This window comes from Podarcis cretensis, assembly GCF_951804945.1.
Source record: "Podarcis cretensis genome assembly, chromosome: 10".
Taxonomy (NCBI): Eukaryota; Metazoa; Chordata; class Lepidosauria; order Squamata; family Lacertidae; genus Podarcis; species Podarcis cretensis.
The window spans coordinates 32,833,784-32,853,143 of record NC_137179.1 but is presented as its reverse complement, the minus strand read 5'-3'; the positions used below and the strand labels follow the sequence as shown (position 1 = coordinate 32,853,143).

General features: G+C 43.4%; 1 protein-coding gene across 10 annotated transcripts in view; it reads left to right on the top strand.

Annotated features, from left to right (window-relative positions):
• TCF20 (transcription factor 20) overlaps positions 1–19,360 on the top strand; it is a 196,930-nt gene that overhangs the window by 107,663 nt on the left and 69,907 nt on the right. For 2 of the 10 annotated variants that reach the window (XM_079993910.1, XM_079993915.1), the window contains exon 1: positions 11,367–11,958. The exons of 7 other annotated variants lie outside the window; for them this stretch is intronic. The gene's annotated coding sequence lies outside the window, so the exon portion shown is untranslated. Of the gene's footprint in view, positions 1–11,366; positions 11,971–19,360 lie in introns of those variants that run through there. One more of the 10 variants, XM_079993917.1, reaches the window with a different exon arrangement.

Here is a 19,360-nt window from a genome sequence, read left to right as displayed (position 1 = left end):
ACAGACACTTCTACAATGCCCCATGGATTCTATTGTTCGCCAATCATGAGATGGCAGGCTGATGGCACTGTCACAATTGCCATGCAGGAAAGGCATCAATGTACATTCATACTTTCGATCCCAGACACCTTGGTACTCAGGCGTTTTGGCTCCTGAATGCCGCAAACCCAGAAGTGTGTGTTCCAGTTTGCGAATGTTCTTTGGAACCCGAATGTCCGATGGGGCTCCCACAGCTTCCGATTGGCTACAGGAGCTTCCTGCAGCCAATCAAAAGTCACAGCTTTGATTTCTGAATGTTTTGGAAGTCAAATGGACTTCCGGAACAGATTCCTTTCGACTTCCAAAGTACGACTGTATAGTTACTACTGAATGACTTCACGTCATCACCTGTCTAGAGAAGAGGAGATATGATATCTATCTTCAAGTATCTTAAGGGCTGTCACATGGAAGAGGGAACATGCTTTTCTCCTGCTCTTGAGGGTAGGACTCAAGGCAATGGCTTCAAGTTACAAGAAAGGAGATTCCAACTAAATTAAGGTTACCAATTTTTTTTCAATGAATCCGGGGACACTATAAATACATACATACATACATACATACATACATGCATACATACTACATGTTCGTGACGTTGATGCTGCAGTGATGGCGGTGGCAGAGGGGCCGCTGCCTTGACCTCAGCCGCCACGTTTCCCCTTCCTCCAAGGCTTCTATCTTCTTTTTCTATGAGCCTGGGCAGCCCCTGAGTTGCTGGTTCTTCAGTGGTGGTGGTAGGGAAGCGGTGAGTGGTGGGTCAGGCATGGAAGGCAGAGAAGGAGGGCCGAGAGCGGCGATGGCGAGGCTCAGGCAGCGTGATGCCTCCCTTCCCATTGGAGCAGCCCCAATCCCATTCCTACTTGCATTCAAGCAGGAGGGTGGGAAGGGAGGCTTCACACTGCCTTTGGAGCAGCCCCATCCCAACTCCTACTTGCGTGCAAGCAGCAGGGGGCAGGGATCTCTCAGGCAGCACAATGCCTCCCTTCCCATCGGAGCAGCCCCAATCCCATTCCTACTTGCGTGCACAAACTCTGATAGGCAGCGTGAAGCCTCCCTTCACAGCTTAGTTGCTGGGGTCAAGGAAGGTGGAGGCAGCCCGGAAGCTGCATCTTAGAGCCCCTTCACCACCATCATGTGGGGACTTCTGAGCAGCTCCTGAAGCCAGCCAGAGCCAACTGCTCTGGGCTGCTGAGACTGTCGCTACTGCGTTTCCCAGGGACATTAGAGGAAATCTGGGGACATTTCAGGGATGGAATTTATCCAGGGACTTATTTGCAAATACAGGGACCGTCCCCAGGAAACGGGGACGTCTGGTAACCCTAGACTAAACAGTCGGAAAAACTTTCTGACAGTCAGCAGTGGAACAGACTCCCATGAGAGGTGGTGGACTCTCCTTCCTTGGAGAGGTTTTTAAGCAGAGGTTGAATGGCCGTCTCATGGAGGCTTTAGCTGAGATTCCTGCGTTACAGGGGGCTGGACTAGATGACCCTTGCTTGGGTCTCTTCCAACTCATAAGATTCTATGAACTTGTAATGCACATGCCCCAACACAAAAAAGTGCCCAGGAAAAGCTCATAGCACATTCCTCAGTACACCAGAGACTGAAATGCTTTTCTGCCAAGTAAACAGAGCTAGAGAAAGAAGTCAAGACTATTTTTACAATTACAACACTCAGCCCATTGGTGGAAAGACTATAGCTTGGGTAGAACCATGGCTTTTTTCAGCCAGAACTCACTGGAAATCAGTTCTGGTACCTCTCAGGTGGGAATCATTGCCATTCTGAAGGTGTTCGTGGTGAGTTCCAGCACCTCTTTTTCTAGAAAAATAGCACTGGGTAGAATGTCTGCTTTGCATGCAGGAATTTCAAGGTTCAATCTCCAAGGAGGACTTTCAAATTCCAAAAATGAGGGGTGCTAAAAAGTTGTAACATACTTTGATTTAATTAATATAATTTTGCTTTGCTAGGTAAGTAAAATATGTGTAACATTGCATAGAAATCATTAAATATGATTGTCAAGTACTTGCATTTATATTTTATTATTATTATTATTATTATTAAGCATTACCTGACATTTTCAGAAGGTAAAATTAAATTTCTTTGGTTTTCCGAGGGCAGTTTATTTGTGTTTTAATCAAATGTAGATTTTCCAAGCTAAATGTTACAAATAATAGCAGATTTGAATTATTTACATTAAAAAACATTTTTAACAACCCTCACTGAAGAAAGTTTCATGCCTTAAAATGACATGCACTCCTGTCCCATTTCTGAAACCCTGCAGACCCTCTATGTTTCAGTGTAGACAATACTGGCTAGATAGACCAATAGTCTGATTTGGTAGAAGATAGATTCCTACGTTCCAGTGTCTGGAGGAAGCATACACGAAGACCTCTTGGGTTTTCCAGGAGAAGTGCTCAAGCCCTGCTGTGGGAATAATGTGCTATCCCTGGAACACTCTTCTCAACACAGTTGTATTTTTGTCTGTATGAGAGGAACAAAATACTTTTTCATTGGGAAAGAGCACATAGGTGGTGTTGGTTCATGCCCAGCTACAGGGAGATACAAGTCAAAGTTTTCTTTTGGGTGTTCTTTCAGTAACAATGTTTTTAGATGCAAAGGAGGAGGAGCAGAATTAGAACCCAGATCTGCCACTCCACAAAGCCAACTTCCTAACTACAGGCCAGAAAAGGGGCAACCAAAATTGGATTGGAGCAACTCCCCTATCAGAAAAGGTCACAACACTTTTTAGTTTAGAAAAAAAGGCGAGTAAGGAAAGATGTATTACAGGTGGATATACAAAAGGAAGGACTTGTCTAATGTGGATTTGAAGGTGCTTGTGACCACACAACATCCTCATCCAAGTGGCACCTCGCACTTTCCCCCTGCTAAACTCAGATTTTCCTGATCCGTGGTTAATCCAATAAGGGAAGAAAATATAAAATAAAATTACATGTTACCTGACTAGACACAATGAAGTGCATTCTGTGTGTGGGTGCTGATTTTTCAAAAAAATAATAATTAAAAAATCATATTTGGTGATGTTACACAGGGTGCTTTCCATTGCCATCCCCTCTACTTCCTTTTTTTCCTGAAGAAAGGGATGCTGCCTGCCTTTTTCCAGTGAATGTTGCTGAAAGTATTGTTCTCAGTATTTTTATTTTTAAAGCAGCTCTTTTGCACAGAACTGCTCTTGAATAAAACAGCTGTATTAAAATAACAGGGTTTTTATATTGGCAACATTTTATCCAAGCAATTCCAAATCCTTGTCCGGCATCAAGATATATATTTAATTTTTTAAAAACTGTTCTTTTATGCAAATCTGGTGGATCAAAAAACTTGTGTTTTTTTAAAAAGAAATGTGTGTGCACAGGTAACCAAATACCTGCCTGCATGTCCACAATGGTCCTCAGGTTTCCTGGCTTGGAGCAACACAAACATTTTCTAAAAGTAAATAACTTGACTGCTCTTTTGTGCAAATTTGGTAGATCAAAAAATTGTATTTCAAAACTAAAAATACTAAAACGGGAAGTGTGCACAGGTAAACAAATACAGTGGTACCTAGGGTTAAGAACTTAATTAATTCCGGAGGTCTGTTCTTAACCTGAAACTGTTCTTAACCTGAAGCACCACTTTAGCTAATGGGGCCTCCCGCTGCCGTCGCGCCACCAAAGCATGATTTCTCTTCTCATCCTGAAGCAAAGTTCTTAACCTGAGGTACTATTTCTGGGTTAGCGGAGTCTGTAACCTGAAGCGTCTGTAACCTGAAGCGTATGTAACCCGAGGCACCACTGTAGTCATGCATATGCCCACAGTTGTTCTCATGTTTCTGGCAAAAAGTACCATCAGCTGCTGCCCACAAGTGTGGATGGAAGACATTGATAAAGGTTTTGAAAGCATAACATTGGAAGTGCTCGTGGAAACACTGCCCATGCACACTTTAATGACCCAGTGTGGACACAGCCAAAGTAGTTGTTTGAATAGTTGAGCTATGGAATTCACTACCACAAGAATCTGGAAGGTTTTAAAAGGGCATCAGCCTTGTCCACCATCATTTCTTCTGCCAATTATTATGTATTACCTCCGATGTCAAGACGCTATGCCTCCGAATACCCGTTGCTGGGAAACATGAACAGGAGAGTGTTGTTGCACTCGTGTCTCGATTGCGGGCTTCCCAGAGGTGTCTGGTTTGCTGCTATTGAAACAAAAGCTGGTCTGGATGATTTTCTGGTTTGATATAGCAGAATTATTTTGAGCCTCAGGAACAGATAGGTGTCTGATGAATGATGGGGCCATTTTGTTTATTTATTAATTTCATTTAACTGCCAACAGTTTGTTCTTCCTATTGTTCAATAGGATGAAGAGATAAACATGTGAAAACCAGTCAAACCCCCCCCCCCCAAGTGTTGGCGATCTCACAGGAAGAAATTGCTGCTTCCATTCCAGGGTCATTTTAAAATTAATAAATGGCATTCCTACAGGATCCCGTTTCAAAAACATAGGATTTTAATACTTTCCTTTTCTGCATAATTACAATTGCACTCCCACAGGAAGCCTTCTTTATCATAGCAGAGGGTGAATGTGCATAATCTGTTACTGGCATTTCGAAATCTGGAATTCCTACTGGAAGACAAGCGAAGCAGAACCCAAGGGATATCAGATTGGCACAGCAATAACACAGGGGAAGTGAGAAATCTGCTCATCTCTACTCGAAACTTGTCTGGAAGAATGGGCCATGAGGGTTTAGCGGCAGTATTGATAACTGGAGTGCAGTATATAGTGTTTGCCAGCAAAGCTGATTGTGCTTTCTGTTGCTTTCAGCAATGCAACATGGGAGCTTATCTGCATTTTAGGGAGTTGTGATGAACAGCATCCTCCCTTTGTGCAACCCACATTCCTTATTCTGTTTTGTCTGTGGGAGACACTCCTATCGCCTGTGGAGTAAAATAGGTTTATTTGGTCAGTTTATTTTTTCCAGATTAATGTGGAAGAGATACCACATGGCCTTGGGTGTCTGAGCATTCGTAATGGGGTGGGGTTTTTTTTGGAAATTCCCTCCCTCCCATGACACTGGGGGATGCCTTGTTTTTATAGCCTCAGTCACAGCAGTGGAGTTCAGATTCTGGATGAGTGTATCTAGAGTCTTAAAGGAGAGCTTCTGCAAGGATTCTGGAAAGATGCATTATGTCCTTCTTCAGGGCATTTTTTACCCACCACCCATTTTCCATTTTAGTGTTTTAAATTCTGTGGACATGATGACAAATTGATGTAACTACATACCTTGATATATGACAGGGGTGGGGAATCAGAGGCCTAGAAGCAAACTGTGACTTCTCTGTCCAGCTCTTGGGACTCTCCGGACATGCTTCCTCCCTAGGCTTCAAGTGCTGTTTTATTTGGTAGGGTTGCAGTAATGCCTCTTGCTTGTCTTGGTGGAGAATGGTGTGTGTGTGAGTGTGCAGAAACCCGGGACTTTTGATTGGCTAGAATGTCGCCAACTGTACAAAGGGAACAGTCACATCTCTTTCTCCACCCGCTGTTACTTCTGGCCGCCACCAACCACTAGCCTGCTGCCTCCAGAAGGTTGCCCATGAGATCATTCAGTCCTTGAGCTGAAAAGGGTTAACCACCCCTAATATATGAGTTCAGAGTTCCAGGTTTGGAGCAAATACTCTCTTGGTGAGAGAGCATCATCGGCAGAGATTTAAAAATCACAAAACGTGCAGTAAGGTAAAGCAGGGAAATATAGGCTGTTATACCTTTGAAATACCCTTTTCTAAGTTTCTCCCAAAGTTCCCCTTTACTTCCCCTTTAGCATAGAAATAGGCCACACACTTGCAAAGTTAAAAATGGTTTACTTAATGAACTCATTAAAAAATCAAATTCATGTGCATTTCCATAAAGTAGCAAGAAACGACAGGCAGCAATACTTCATTTCAAAATTGGTACATGCTTCTAAATTATTTGTAGAGAAACACAAGGTTGGCTTGCTCTGGGCTTGGCACAATCAGCCCAGATGTTTTTTCTGATTGGATTCACATGGTGGAAGTAAGCAAAGGCCTTGTTAACACTTCCTCTCAAGGTGAGGGGATATGGCCTAGTTGGGTCTGGCAGAACAGCTTACTCTATGGTCTTAACCCCTTCACACATCAACTAGAGCTAAGCTTACTGGTTATATGAGGCTGATCTTTATCCCGCAGTATGCACTCTGGGTTAAATGAAAGAGTTAAATCTTGCTCCAAGATGGTCCCCAGCTGTTTTCATTCACTCACAGAGATTGCAATGAAAGAATGATATGAGATCCAGCTGAGTGTGATGCCTCATCAAGAAGATAAAAGCATTTGAGCTGCAGGACCAAGCCACCTTCCTTACTTATAAAAGGAGTAATGACTAACATCCAGTGTTCTTTCAGTGCATCTAAAGGGCTGGGACTGTCATGGCTGTCTCTGGTCTAAAACCAGGATTTGTGGTTTTTTCCTTTTTTTGCTAAGCTTCTACTAACATTTTTTTTTACAAATATTAACTTTGCTTTTGTTTCATAGCTGTGATAAGCTTTTATATTAATATAATCTATCATTTATTTATCATGGGAATATAGTAGTACTCTAAGTAGGGTTGTCCTTATTATGAATATCAGGTTAACTTCAACGAGTTATTGTAGGTGTTTTGTGGGTACAAAATAGCTTGTACAAAACTATTTAGTATAGCTGAGGATGATCTTGTCCTTCAAATATGGGTCATTTGGATATTGCATTTGTGATGTTCAGTTCTGGCATGATCTAAGATACTCACTGCTCAGCTGCTATGAGTCTCTAAAGAAGAATAGCTCTTAAAAGAAGGGGTTACCATTCTGTAAAAATGGCATAAATCTGAAATTTAGAAGCTTATTATGTAGCATGTTCTAAAAGTAGGGTGCAAGGTTTATTGGAGTAATACTGTATATATTAAGGCTAAGTTATTTGCAAGGTGAATTTAAATTCTCTGGATTCCGCGATTTGGTGATGTTCTAGGATTTGATGAAACTGCGTGTCATAAGCCAGGCATTCAGTCACATGAATTACAGAAGGCAACTTAGCCTTCTGGAATCCATCCTACCAGGAATAATGACAGAGGTTCTGTTGTTAATTTCCTTTTAGGTAGTTATTTAAGCATATCAGTGCTCTAATAGAAAATCAGTAAAAGGTAGCTTAAAGTTTTTTTTCTTCTCTAAAATGATATTCTCTCCCTGCTCCCTCCCAAATGGAGATACCCTAAAACTAAAATAGTATTCAGAATAACCATTATCACTTATACTTTGGGTAGTTAACATTGTTTTAAATTGTGCAAAATAACACGTGTGCATAAGTCAAGCTGTAAAACTTGTTCTGTGTACTTTTGTTTTATAAAAAAAGACAAGGTGAAAAAATGGGATACCCTCAGTTGCATTTTTGTATATTACCAACCAGGGATGCTTCTAATGATTCAGATAATGGAGATTTATTGACTTTCTGGCCTCTTCTGCCGTGCTGGGGACAGTCCTTGCCAACAAGCTATAAATTTTGGGTGAAAAAATTCTCACTGTTCTTGCATCTGTTGGAAGAAGAGAATGCTTCTCCATTCAACTCCTCCTGCATATTTTCCTTTTGTTCAAGCTGACATTATGTGACATCTCTACCACTTAAACATAATTGTTTGAGGAGTCTGGAGTTGTACTGCTATGCAGGGTGAGAGTAAGTCCAATTGAATTTGGCATGAGTAAATCTACAGAAGACTGGGCTGCAACTATTACAAGGGGAATGAATTGGTAAATGAAAGGTAAAAAGATTTTTCCACTAGTTGATGGACAATAATTTGTAGAAGTGAATACTGAAATGAAATCTATGTTTGTAGGCAAAGTATTTTGGGTGTATTGGCAATGTTGTAGCAACTTGTAGGAATTGCAACCCTATGCAACAAAGGTGTAACATAGAATTCTCATACTGATGTTGAATTAAGTAGATTGGACAAGGTGGTTAGTGGATATGGGAGCAAACTAGTTTCAAAGAATAGGTTGAATCATTACTTTTTGGTTACTGCTTTTAACAGTGCAGTCTTACACATACTTACTTTGAGGTAACTCCTGAGTTCAATGGTGCTTACTCCCAGGTAGTAGGTTGGTATAGGCAGCCTAAGTGAATCCAGTGGTTAGTAAGCTCATGAGGGTGGAACCTGTTCAAGTGACTCTGCAAAACATCTATAGATAACCATCTATATATGCTGTGCTTCACTGTTGGGCCTTCCGCAAACTGGATATGACTCCTGAACTGCTGTATTGAAATCATGTTAGACTTGAAGAAATGTACAGTGGTGCCTCGGGTTAAGTACTTAATTTGTTCTGGAGGTCCGTTCTTAACCTGAAACTGTTCTTAACCTGAGGTACTACTTTAGCTAATGGGGCCTCCTGCTGCCGCCGTGCCGCCGGAGCACGATTTCTGTTCTCATCCTGAAGCAAAGGTACTATTTCTGGTTTAGCGGAGTCTGTAACCTGAAGTATATGTAACCTGACCCGAGGTACCACTGTACTAGTACTGTACTAGAAAGTGTTAATCACTGCAAAAGTGTGTTGTCTTACCAGGAGAATTTGTGCAGTTTCCTAAAGTTGAATTTACTATTGCTCATGTAGTAATTTATCTTGAGTTCCGTGAGTCCCAAGGCATTGTTGGGCTCAGCAGTGGAGTGGGCGGCAGAGACCTAGGAGCGTGAACAGGAAAATGACATGGGACTGGGGAACAGAGGCTGGAGGCAGCATCTACTTCTACCTCTCAGGATATGACTGCCCTTGCAGGGCTCTCATCTCCCCTCTTTCTTCCTGAGGAAAAGAGTGCAGTAATTGAATCCAAGGTGGAGTGCAGGAGCCAGCTGGGGTGCGGGGAAGAACTGGAGGCTGAAAGGGAGGCACAACCTGGTCTCCCAGGACCTGGTGATGAAACTATTCTCCTGCCCCCCACTGGCTTGCAGATCACAAGAGTCTGTGGAATGAGCTCTCCTTGCCCCATCTTTAAAAGTATGGGGGGGGGGCGCCTCCAGTTCTTCCATGTGGTTCTCAGCTCATTGCCTTGGTCTTGGGACTCCTTAAACATGGACCACTGCTTCTAGGCTGGCTGGCTTCACCTTTCCTGTCATCTAGTCTGTGCGCAGCAGCTGCTAGGACTCATTACCTGTTGCCGAGCCTGAATCTCTTTTCTGCCTTAGAGATTTATTCCTTAGGACTCAGCTATACAACTGCAAATAAAACTTTTTAAGTGCAATATACAGTGTGACACAAGATGGTGATAGTGAGCCTTATGGAAAATTCCATGTATTTTTAAAAACGTTTTATTAAAAAATCATTTTCGGAACGGTTTTTATATGTGTGTAGATTCCACCTTAGTCTCAAGTAAGAGCCTCTGTCATTGTGAGCTGGACAGGAGCCTGGATAATGAGATATATTGTATTATCTATGGTATGAAGTACTGTAAGATGTGTGTTTACTCACCTCAAAAAAAGCTCCCTAAATGCATTCTTGAAAGTAGGTAAGCTTGAAGTCATGTCTCTGGATTGGCTCTTTTGGAGACCAGGGTGGCAGCTATGGCTGCCCAGAGGACCCCCAAAGAGAGGGGAGCAGAGAGGAGGCTAAGGGAACACTCCACAAGGGAGGGTGTTCAAAAAAGGGCGAGAGGCTGCCAGCTCTGCAGGCAAGGGGTGCCATAACTGGGCTCCTGAGCCCCACAGGGGTGGCACAGAAAAAATGTAGTTGGTCAAGGGAACTGTGGGCTCAAAAAGGTTGAAAACCTGTTTTAGGGCACTATATACAGGCCATAACCAGCCACAATAGCAATGTGGTAGGCAATAACACAGCTATTTCATAGAGTTTAAAAACATGGATTTTCTGAGCTTTGGCAAAAAGAAAAGTGTACAGGAAAGCAAAAAAAAAAAAAAAAAAGTGGTTGGTTTGTGATGCCGCGGTATATGCCTACTGTGGAAGCAGCATAATGACAAATTTTGAATAGATTCATGGGGTGGGAGAAAAATGGGTGGTTTATGGTCCAAGGAGCTTCCATTACAGTACTTGCTATAGTACTCTGCTGTAGCGCAGGACTGAAGAGTTTGGTTTAAAGTAGCCCTTTTTCTAGCAGAAAAACGATCTGCTTGCAGAATTAATTTCTTCACTGCCTGGGAGTAAGGGGGTGGGGGTGGGAATCAGTGAATGGCAGGGACTTGGTTAAGTAGATCAAGTATGTGGTATCCAGTGGGGAGGTTGAAAAGCTGGATTAATAATGAGCCTGCATTGAGGATTTGTCTTACCTTTTTTATGGCTTCATAGCAGGGTGTTGCTTATCTGTGTTGTTTTAATAGGAGACACATTGCCCTGGGATCTTGCCACTGCTATGCAGCTAGGAACCTGATATTATTGGTAAGGGCCTCTGTTTGCTTAGGCATTTTAATGCTTTTTTAAAAAATGAGTAAACATTCGTGTTTCAGCAGCAGCTGGTGAGAGACAGGGGACGATAAATTTAAACAGAGTGGGTTCTAGGCAGTGCCCCCCTTCACCTGGAAAAGGCAGGAAGAACTCTTTTGGGCTGCCTCCAAATTCTAATTTTCTTGAGTGCCACCTATAGGAGAACCATGAATGGGTTGGGATGGCGGGTCAGACCTCGCCACCCTTTGGTGCCAGCCGTGATCTGGACAACTCAAACCGTTGCCTCTGACTGAACCCGTTATGATTCTGCTCACAACCCCGCATCCCTTGGCGGGCCAGTGGGGGGTGGGAAGGAGAGAGAATATCGTGAAAGGGAAGCAATAGGGGCTGGAAACTGTGGTAGCAGCATTTCCGGCTGAAGCGCGAGATAGAAAATGTTACCAATTGCTGCTTCTTGCACAACTGCAGCCAGATCCTCTCCGTATTTACTCTGGAGTCAGCCCTAGTTTGTTCACGGGGTTTTGCTCCCGCGTAAGTGCGCCACCGCGTAAGGGACTCAGGTGGCGCTAAAGGTTAAAGCCTCAGCGCCTAGGGCTTGCCGATCGAAAGGTCGGTGGTTCGAATCCCTGCGGCGGGGTGCGCTCCCGCTGCTCGGTCCCAGCGCCTGCCAACCTAGCAGTTCGAAAGCACCTCTGGGTGCAAGTAGATAAATAGGGACCGCTTACCAGCGGGAAGGTAAACGGCGTTTCCGTGTGCGGCTCTGGCTCGCCAGAGCAGCGATGTCACGCTGGCCACGTGACCCGGAAGTGTCTCCGGACAGCGCTGGCCCCTGGCCTCTTAAGTGAGATGGGCGCACAACCCCAGAGTCTGTCAAGACTGGCCCGTACGGGCAGGGGTACCTTTACCTTTACCTTTAAGTGTGCGCGAGGGATGGCAGCCTTAAATATCGGGGAGACGCAGGAGTCGCCTGCGCTGCTGTAATTCCCCCTCCTTTTGGGGAGGGAGGCGCTGGGCTACTGTGTTTACTTGGAAGACACACGGAAGTTAATGTTCAAGGTGTGCATTAGGCTACTACTGGCTTAAGCCGGTGCCCGCTTTCGTCCCTAGGCGAGAGAGGCACAGAGTTCTGTTCCGCCCGGGCGCTGCCTCTTTAAACGAGCGCGTGGTTGAAGAAGGCGCTTGCCCAGCTCCCCTCTGCGCCTCGGAGGGCGGGTTCGAGCACGCGCAATGCGCCGCCCTCCCGCCCTGCGCCGCCGCCGTCTCGCGCTCCTCCCTTTTGCGCGCGCTGCCCCGCCGCCGCCTCATTGGCCGGGTCCTGTCAGCTGATCCTGTGTTATTTCCTGTGTGTGTGTGTGTGAGGGGAGAATGGAGAGAGAAACCTCGGCACCACCACCGCGGAGCCGCCCCCGGCTCGACGCGGATCCCCGCCGCCCCACGCGCCGCTGAGAAGCGCCGCCCGCTCCGCGCTCCCCCCCCCCTTAGGGGGGGCGGGGGAGGACAGCGACGCTGAGGTAACGGCTTCGGTGCGTGCGAAGCCCTGTCGCGGGCCTCGGTGGAAGGGGCGGGGCGCGCGGCTGAGGCGGGGCGGGAGAAGGAGACGGGGAGACGGGTGCCCGGGCGGCCCGCGGGCCGCAGCATCCGCGCCCCTCCCCCAGCCGGGCTCTTGCCATGGATGCCTGGAGGAGGAATGCCCGCGGGGGGGGTCGGAGTTGGGGAGATCCTCAGGAAATCCTGCGATCTACCTTTGCTCCTTCTGCCCCGCACTTCCCTCCCTGCCTTCTTGCGTACATTGCATCTGAAAAAAGGAGAGGGGTGTCGGAGGGGAAGTGTAATGTGGAGGGAGGGAAGGTGGTTAAAGCGGGGCAGGCGGAATGGCTCCCTTTTGAATACCTGCTGGGATTTCAATCCCCTGGTGGGACGATGCTTTTTCCAAGTCGAAGGAATCGTAGAGAAGGCATCTTGGCTTCTTCCCTCAGTCAGTGTGAAGCAAACCGAAGGAGATTCAGTTAGGCCCACTGTGGCTTCTCTCTTATACAGTGTGTGCGTGCGTGCACGCGCGTTTGTTTTAAAAAAAGAGTAGACTAGGCAGGACTTCCAAAAAATTGAAGTATGAATGAATAAAAAAAATAAAAATGACCTTCATGGTGTTTTTTTAGGATGTAAGCTCCTTTCCGGTTCAGCTGGTCCCTTGCTTTCTTTCAGTTCATCTCTTAGGCAAACTGATGGAATTGACCACCTCATGTCACTCTGAACAAACGTAAAGATCTAGGTAGGGACTCAAAACATTAAATATCTTAAATGAGTTGGGAATAATATTTCCTGATGTTGTGCATTAATATGAGCCAAATTGAATTGCATGAAATATTTATTAATGGCTCTGTAGCAGTAATTGCTTCACGCTCTCTTTTCCCTACTAACACACCACCCACCTTTTTTCTTCATAAGAGTCAACTGAGGTCGTTAGAGGGTATGCTGTCACTTCTGGTAAAACCTAACTGGTGTTGTAGCCACTTATTGGAAGTAAGTGTCATGAGTTATTGCCTAGAAGAGTGATAGCAATGCTATATATGGTGAGCAGTGTTAAAGTTAGGAAGACTTAAATACTTCTAATTAGTCTTGCCTTTGCCTAATGTGTAGGGACGCAGGTGGCGCTGTGGGTTAAAGCCTCAGCGCCTAGGGCTTGCCGATCGAAAGGTCGGCGGTTCGAATCCCTGCAGCGGGGTGCGCTCCCGCTGCTCGGTCCCAGCGCCTGCCAACCTAGCAGTTCGAAAGCACCTCCGGGTGCAAGTAGATAAATAGGGACCGCTTACCAGCGGGAAGGTAAACGGCGTTTCCGTGTGCGGCTCTGGCTCGCCAGAGCAGCGATGTCACGCTGGCCATGTGACCCGGAAGTGTCTCCGGACAGCGCTGGCCCCTGGCCTCTTAAGTGAGATGGGCGCACAACCCCAGAGTCTGTCAAGACTGGCCCGTACGGGCAGGGGTACCTTTATCTTTACCTTACTTGCCTAATGTACTAGTTTTTTTAAAAAACAAAAGTATAAATGTTCATATGTCCCCTATATCTATGCTATCCAGTACAATCATAATTGTGAATGACAACAAGGTAGTGTTTGGGCAGCAGGCTTGTATTTGTCCTCAGTAATTAAAACAATGCTTTTTTGTTCAGTACATTCTACTTTTTTTAAAAAAGAAAGTAACAAACTCTTAGTTCACTGACTTCTGTATTAGGTGGCAAGTAGTTCAAAAAAGGAATCCAGAGCATATTTAACAAGCATAGTATATAATTTTGAAATAGATTGGGGACACCTGACTTTAAATGCTGCTCTGCCGTGAAACTGATGGTGGCAATTGGTTCTTGGTCACCATCCTTCAGCCTGAACTGTGCCTGCAGAATGGCTGTTGAGGAAAAATGGAATAATCCTGTTCATTGACATCCTGAGCTTCTTGATGAAAGGGTGAGGTGAAGTCACATTTATTTGTACTTTGTCCGGTCACTACTGTATCAGACTAGTTAGAGAAGTGTTCTAATCTTCTCCTTATGGGTTGTTGGGGGTTCTTTTGTCATGGAGAACATTCAGACCTGTGATCCTGCTGACATCTAGAACTGGTTCAGTTCCAAGAAGGCTGTACAGTGGTGCCTCGCAAGACGAAAAGAATCTGTTCCGCGATTCTCTTTGTCTAGCGGTTTTTTCGTCTTGCGAAGCAAGCCCATTGACAGCTTAGCGGATTAGCGCTATTAGCGGTCTAGCGGCTTTTAGCGATCAGCTGTTAAGCGGCTTATCAGCGGAACAGCTGATAAGCGGCTTAGCGGCTTAGGAAAGGGGGGGGGAGCGAAAAAAACCCGTGGGAACTCGCAAGATTTTTTCGTCTTGCGAAGCAACCCCATAGAGAAATTTGTTTAGCGAAGCGCCTCCAAAACGGAAAACCCTTTCGTCTAGCGGGTTTTCCGTCTTGCGATGCGTTCGTCTTGCGGGGCACCACTGTATTATGCTTTTCTGAAATATGCATTTAAACTTTGAGACATGCTGTTTAATATGGTTTTGTTATTTTCCAAGGGAGTATCATTGCCTGTGTCTTGATAGTCCCCTGTGTAACACATGTAGAGTTCTACTACAGCTATGGCTGTAATCCTGTGCACACATAACTAGGAATAAGCTCCACTGAACATAGCAAGATTTCCTCCCGAGTAAAATATATACTGATTGTATGGTAAATCTGCAAGATCTTCTTTCCTTGCAATATTAGTCTGAAAGAGTTAGCAATGGAGGAAATGTGTGGAATAATTTTGACATAAACTGGATACTACATTGTGATCAGTAGTTTTGACTGCTGATTATATTCTAGTTAACATAGTTGTCCATTTGAAGAGATGCAGCATGTAAACTGCTCAAATGATAAAAAACTGTACAGAGTTCTTTAAACCTGAGTTTCTGGCCCACTAGGGCAGCTGTGTTAAATTCACATTAACCAGAATCCCAGTTACGCATATTGCGTGTCTAAATGTAGTTGTCTGCTACTCACTATATTGTCATTGTGGATAGTATAGCAAAATGAAACAATATTGAAATTATTAAAGTAGGTTGATATAAACAATAGAAATTTGTTAGTATGTAGAGCTAGTGAAGTCAAAGTGGTTATGTTCATGAATTGCTTATTAATATGCAATGTCTTTCTGTTAATGCATGCAAAGTATCAATTATATCAACTTAATCAGTCCAAATACAACCCATTCCCAACCTCACAGCACCACCAAAGAGCATGAACCAAAACTATCCCAGGAAAATATCATACTTCCACACTGATAATCTATTTTTAACATGCCAAAGGGATAGAAGAGAGAATTGTCTATAGCCATCAATGGCAAAATTAAGAATTTAATAGAGCTCGGACAAATGTGCATACCAAGTTTGGAGGAACAAAAACTCAATGGAGAAAAACTCAAAAAACTCAATGAGGACTTTGTATTTAGTGGACATGGGATGCTGCTGGAAGCCTGAACAGAAACCCTCTATACGGCAAGATTTTGTTGTAGGCCTTTTTTGTATTTCTATTACTTCATTATCCTGTTAAGTAGCTTGTCTGTGTCATGTACAGCAGCTAAAATACTGCTAGTGCTAAATGTGTCACATGTTTTCTTGACACATCGCACCCTTCTTGAACTACCGTATTTTTCGTTCTATAAGACGCACCAGACCATAAGACGCACCTAGTTTTTGGAGGAGGAAAACAAGGAAAAAAATATATTCTGAATCCCAGAAGCCAGAACAGCAAGGATCGCTGCACAGTGATCCCTCTCGCTGTTCTAGCTTCTGGGATAGCTGCGCAGCCTGCATTCGCCCCACAAGACGCACACACATTTTTCCTTCCTTTTTAGGAGGGAAAAAGTGAGTCTTATAGAGCAAAAAATACCGTAATTCTAAATGTTTCAAAAAGTATGCTTTTTAAGAATTCACAAAAGCTAGCTGTATGTGCCAGGAGGCATCATGTTGGGGATAGGTGTAATGCAAATAGTGGCCTGTTTCAGACAATCATATTTCAGCTTAGTAAGCAGATACATAAACAAGCCATTTTTCTACACATAAAGCCCTTTTGTAGCATTAGTAATCAAATGAGGAAGCCTTTGATAAACCATGATTAACCATTTTGTCCACATGGACAGAATCACTGTAGTTACTGGCTTTGGAACAGGCCAGGATATAAAACTGCAGTTTGAAGTTGGTTTGATATCCTGGCTTGTTCTAAAGCTGATAACCATAGTTGCCCAGTTTGCATGAAAAATGAAATAATGGCTAATGGGAGACTTCCTGGCGTGATGCATGTATTGCAAAGGGCTGTGTGGGGGAGCAAAAGTCTTGTTTATGGTTTAGTGTATTAAGCCAAGGTATGATTGTCTGGACATGGCCAACAGTGGAAAGTGTTTTATGTTCTTAAGATGTTTGGGCTATTTACTCACAACAACGTGAACAGTATAAACACTTCCTGGTGTTTATGGCTCAGGCCGGGGAGCTTATGCCATCAGCTCCCAGTTGGCCTAAGGCTAAGCGGATTGTTACTACTTTTTATCATGTTTATTTGTTTTAGTATTTCAAAATGGTAAACCATCTTGAGTATTTTGGCAAAAAGGTGGCATATACATACAACAAAATAATTTTTTAAAAAATGAATCTCCTGAGATATTTTCATATCAGTGGACAGCTGTACAAAACAGCAAGTGGTGAAATGACAACTGTGGTGAAAAGTGAAAGCTTTACCTTTCGGTTTTGACTAAACCACAATTTCTTGATATGTCTGATCTCTAGCAACTCTGATTTATTCTAACTAATTAGTTAAAGCAAACCAGGGTCAAACAGAGGTTTCATATCCTTGTTAACTAAGTAGAGGTAATATGCAGCTCTTAGTAGAAGTAATATGCAACTCAGCTCTGAGTTCATATGCAGCTGGAAGCTCTTGCTTAGTCAAAAGTGGTGGAAGCAGAAGCATTTACTCTTCTTTTGCATGCAGAGGACCACAAGAGGAGAGGGTGAGAACACAATACTAAGTCTTGCTGGATCTTGTTCATGATTATCATATTCTAAAGAACACTTTAGATAATCTGAACTGGGCCTTGGTGTTTTGCCTTCTTATTTCTGATTCTTTAGCTTCATCAAAAGTGTCTCAGTTGGCTTTTACACTAAGAGGGCTGATTGACATTATCTCTGTCACCATGGGTATAAAGAGGCTCAATATACCATTCAGACAACCATTCTCCTGCTTACCATACTGCAAATTATCTTTTGAATGTGTGTGTAGTCATGTGCAAGAATTGAAACTGGACTTATGGTAATGCACTTGGACCATTGTTATATTGCCTTTTCATCTATAGGGACATTACTACATGCAGCTTCCCAAGGCGGTCATGTAACTGTAGGCCTCAGGTGACATTTGATGAACCGTTGATCTAATCCATTTACTGCACTTCCGTCCTGGAAAGCTACTCACGTAAACAAGACCACTTTGCTGTCTTTTTCTGCATTGTGTGGATATTGTCACAAATTCTGAATAAGGAAGGGTAAGGCTTTCCTCACAATGCCTTTCATTCATTTCACAATACTTTTCATTCTTTAAGGATATGGAACATCTTTGAGCATTTATAGTGTAGTGGTCAGAGAGTTGGACTGGGACCAGAAGATCTAGGTTCAAATTCAAACTTGGCCATAAAGCTCATTGGAATACTAACCCTTCATCTTTTGCAACATTACAGGGGAGTTGTGTGAGGATAAAATGGAAGGGGAGATACTATGTACGCAAACACCTTAACAGAAACACAGGATTGAAAGTAGTAAATTAATAAACCATTGAAGAGTGACATATACATTCTTTAGGGTCCAGGGGAGAGAAAAAGATTGTTGCACCAACCCAAATTAATTTGATCGGTACTTAGGAAGTAATGTGATTATACTATAGAAGTATGCATGAAATATGCACCTAATGATGAACACATCTTTTTTAAACAATAAATTATATACCCGCCCTTGTCCCTTGAAGTAGGAATAACAATGTTGGAATCCTTCAACAGGCAAATGATAAACATGCTATTTTATGTGAATGGCTTGCCCATATCATGAGATGAGGTGCAGTACAAAGCATAGTTACTAAAAAGTAAGTCACATTCAGCTCCACAATTCTTACTACCTAGTAAGTATGACTTGATTCCTGCAAGGCTTTTGACGAAGTCTCTCATGATATTTGTCTTAATGACATTTTACCAGATGGTCTGTTAGGTGGATTTTGAAGCTGGCCCAAAGAGTGTTCAGCAGGGGCTCCTTGTCATGCTATGTATTTCTATGTTGGGTACAGAGGAGTGGCCTTCCATCCTCTGGCAACCCACTTTTTGGGCACAAAAGAGTTGGAGTGTTCTGATCCTCCTCACCCAGCCTGTTTGTTTGCCTGCATATCCCATGTCAGTGCAGCTTCATAGCAACCTCTTCAACTTCTCTAGCCTATGGATATGTTTTCACACCTGCATGCTGTGCTGTTATTCTTGTGATACCTCACAAAGAATGTAATTGTTAAGCAGATAAAGTAATTGGTCTGCTTTAATTGTGCATGTTGACTGCTAGTTGGAATTAATTAGTTTCATTAGCAGCCAGCCCTTACTCTTTTAATGTTCCATACCTTATTGCAACAACTAAGAAATGATGGTTCTTGGAGGATTGACTTCTTTAATACTGATACTTACATACTGATTACTTTTACTAACTAATGAACTGTTCTTATAACACACTTAACTCCTGCTTTCTTAAACTGCAAAGAAAGGGAATAAAAAAGCAGGAAAGCCCAATTGATTTCACTTTCCATAATACTTAATAGGAATTTGGGGGGAGGAATTTTAGGCCTCTCCCTGTGTCACCCCCAAACCATTCCCCTTAAAGGAACACCACACAGTTGCAACTTATCTGCCTCATCTACTGACAGCTTGCAACAAATACTGTTTCTGTGCCATGACTATACAAATGAAACCACATTTATAACCTTTGTACACAGATATAATCTGGAACCTAAATTAAACACTTACCAAATCACAAGGAAACAAATTGAAATGCATTGCATACAAACATCATGGTGGAGTCACCTGTCTTACAGTTATGGCATTTGGTAATTTAAATTGGCAAATTCACCTAATTACAGACGAATTCATATCTTCTCCTTTTACTTTGATAGGTGCATTGTTGTGACAAAGAGTGATGTGTTTACTTGAGCTCATTACTCAAATTATGAGAGGAAAATATCGAAGAGGAAGTCCTTTATGAAATCCAGAACCCCCAATTCCTCCCCCCCCCCCAATTTTAGCAAAATTATGCCCTCTCGGAATATAGCCTTCTAAAAACAGTCCCCTCACTTGTAATTTTAGTACTGTCTGATCTCTTCATTATC